This window comes from Mesocricetus auratus, unplaced genomic scaffold, assembly GCF_017639785.1.
Source record: "Mesocricetus auratus isolate SY011 unplaced genomic scaffold, BCM_Maur_2.0 Super-Scaffold_100033, whole genome shotgun sequence".
Lineage (NCBI taxonomy): Eukaryota > Metazoa > Chordata > Mammalia > Rodentia > Cricetidae > Mesocricetus > Mesocricetus auratus.
In genome coordinates, this window is record NW_024429213.1 from 3,555,214 (window position 1) to 3,558,775 (window position 3,562).

At 41.4% G+C, this 3,562-nt stretch overlaps 1 pseudogene; it reads right to left on the reverse strand.

Annotated features, from left to right (window-relative positions):
* Positions 1-736: 736 nt before the first annotated feature.
* Positions 737-2,516, reverse strand: LOC101832844 (annotated as a pseudogene).
* Positions 2,517-3,562: the final 1,046 nt, after the last annotated feature.

The window sequence follows — 3,562 nt, forward strand, 5'->3', positions numbered from 1 at the left end:
GTCCAAGGACATATACCTTGTACATATTGTTCCAGATTCCAAACCTAGGGACAGTGGCTCCTGAGTTGTTGCTTAGAAATCACCTGTGCTGCCTAGATTAGCAGCCATTTATCAGGCTGCATCAGTTTTTTCCTCTTTGGAGTGCATTGTACGTTCAGATTGGAGGAGCCAGAGTGATCTTGAGAATCTCTGCACCATTGTCAGTGTTGCTGGAAAGAAAAGACAGGTTAGATGGAGGCTTTGACCTTTCCCTATAACCCACCTGGAATAGGAACTCCACATCTAAGATACAAGGGTTTTGTACACAACATGAGTTTTAAATGAAGGAAGGGAAGCCCGAACTACATAGAGACTACAGAAAGAGCAGCAAAATGTGTCAGATGACTGAAGAAAGTGATTAAAAGAAGAAAATTATTGTGGGAAAATTGAAAACAAGAGAAAGTGCTTTTTGAAATTAATCAAGAACACTGAAAAGGAACCCATCAACAACAATAACAAAATCTAAACTCAACTGTGGTCTTTATAGTTTTGTTGACCCAAATTGAGCTTTCAAATTGTTTAGTAATCTCTTTTTATTATCTAATGTGCTTGCTTGCATTTTTGCCAAAGATGTTTGCATCTGAGAGAATTATCCTGGTTATTTCCAGATACCTGAAGTAAATGGTGTCATAGACATTTGCCTTTTTGTTTCTGACTTATTTATGGGTTCTAATGTATTAGAATTTTATACCTTAACTTTTTAACAGACTTTATTTGCTTTATTTTTCTTGTATGAAAACCCTTATGTGGTGGCCACAGCTGGAGCCTGGGTCCTCTGAACAGAGACTCTGGTGTGGGCTTTCACAAGATGGTCCATGAATTCTTGATAAGGAGACTTGGTGAATACGGTCTCTCTCCAGAGGTCAGTGGTCAGGTAGCTGTAGGTCTAACACTGGCCATCATCATTAGCTTCTTGGGCACAGAAGCAGACATGTGCTTCTGGGGGCAGGGATGAGACGCACCAACACAGAGTCACTTTGCATGAAACATTGTGGGGCTTGCCAATCTTGTTCCCCCAGTAGCCTCTCTGCACAGGGACAATGGAAAGCTTGGCCAAGATGATGGCCCTCCAATGGCAGTGGCCACCTCCTTGGAGCACTTATCACCAAGACTAACATGACCGTTGTAGTCCCCAATAGTGACAAAAGCCTTGAACCTGGTCCGCTGGCCAGGCCGAGTCAGCTTCTGTACTGGCAAGATTTTTAGAACCTCATCCTTTAAAGATGCGACCAGAAAAAAATCAATAATCTTGGATTCGTTAATGGGCAGGGAAAACAGGTAGATCTCCTCCAGGTACTTGATCTTCATGTCCCTAACCAGGCGGCCCAGCCTGGTGACAGGGATCCACTCCTTGTCTTCGGCTTTACCTACAGAAGCCTCATGGCCTTGAGGGAAGCCATCCCAGAAGCTGATGCTAATCCCAGCCCCCTGGGTCCTCTGGGCCCTCCTGCTGTACCCACATCATCCACTTGGTATTTTCCTAAGGTAGAAGAAGAGCATACCTTAATTTTTTGTTATACAAAATAAACGGTTTCATTATGACATTTTCATGTATATGAATCATTTTACTTTATGTATATTTATCCCTCACTGCACTTTTCATTACTTTTAAAAGCTTCATAATGTTCCATAGATACACTGCAGTTTATCTGTTCATGTCTTGATGAGTATTTAGATTATCTCTATTAGCTATTGTCATTGAAGCTGCTAAAATAAAAATCTTTGTGGCTTTCTTCTTAGAAAACTGGAAAGTTAAATGTAGGGAAGAGAGGAATAGTGCGCCTTTAGGATACTTTTTTTTCTAGATCATTGGAGTCAACTTTGCTTGGGTAAATGAACCAGTACTGAATCCAGCCAAAGTTAGTAGAGCTTCACACCTGAGTTTGGAAGCAAAATCTCTGTTAGTTATTTAGCATTACTTGTAAATGTGTTTGTTCCTATCTCTTGAGGCACTTAAAAAGAAGTAGGACAGGTGAGTTGAAGCAATTCCATTTTACTCTCATCAGATAGGGTCTCTTATTGAATCAGGGGCTTACTGTTTCAGTCACATTGGCTAGCCAACAAGCCTCAGTAACCCTTCTATCTTCAATATCCTTTTCTGGCCTCTGCATGGGTGCACATAGGCACCACACACACATGCATGCATACACAACCTGAAATGAGACATCAATTTGATAGAAAACAATTTATAAAACTTAGATTCAACATTATATATATTTTAGTGCATGCACATTATGCAAGATGGATCTTTTATGGTTGTTGAAAGTGTTTCTTGATTTGCTGCTCAGGTGCAGGCCATGCTTGTCAGAAGAGCCGGTAAGAAGTACACCTGCCTTCGGAAACCTCCCATGTCCTCAGTTCAGATTCCAAAGACCCAATCCTCGGCCACTCCTTCATGCCTCACTGCCCATACCTTCAGCTGTGTCCCCACTGCTCAGGTATAGACCACACCAGTCTGAAGAACAGGTACAGGTCATGCCAGGTGTAAAAACAGTTCATGCCAACCAGAAGAGCAGATAGACAAACTCAGGCAGAGACTCCCTGATAGACCAGAGAACACACTGGCCATCAGAACTCTAGATAGACAACCCATCCACAGACATCCTCCACTCTCTCAATGCCATCTAACACCATCTCCTATCCCCTCCCTCCTCATCACTGTGTCCCACCTGCCAACTCAGGTGGTAACTGCCTGCTGGACTAAAGGCTAGTGGCCAGAAATCCAGCTAACAAATCAAACAGAGACTCCCTGTTGGACCAGAGGTCCGCACTGTCTGCCAGAAAGTTAAGCCACAAAGACCAGAAGGTCAAAGTGGAAACAGAAACCAAGGAACAAAACACCCATCCAACAAAGACAAACTCAGAAATCAGCACCTAGATGGATAATCACCTTAAACCCAGATACCTAGACACCAGTGTAAGAACACAACTGACAGTAGTCAGGGTAATATGTCATCACTGCTTAGAACTTAGAGAGTTAAATTTTCATAATTCATCCATACACAGAAAAGAATAGGCAGCTCATTCTGGGTTGATTTGTATCTTTTCTCTTTTCTCTCCCAATTCATGTGTTGAAGTCCCAGTTCCCAGTAGAAACCAATCTTTTATCTCAGAGGCAAGAGGTGTTTATTACTCCAAGATCCTAAAATATGAGCTTGGCTCAACACATTTATGAGAAAACCTGAAGTTTGAATGTTATTTTAATTCTGTATGAAAGAAGTAGGAAGTATGCATAAAGTTTGTTTCATGCCGAAATGCAATGGTTGGATCAAGACAAGGTACATTGTAGTTGAGTTGTGAGGGGTCATAGCTGCCATCTTTTTCATGGATGATCATGAAACTTGGACAAATGACTGACAGACAAATCATGATTATTTGACTAGTGAATTTGGCAGATGTTTTCTTGAAAAATCAATGCGGTGAGTCTCTTATTTCAAAGAAAACAACTGACAATATTTGTTGCCAAAGATAAAATTCCAGCTTTCAAGAAGAAACTAGAATTTTGGAAAGCTTGTACATGCTG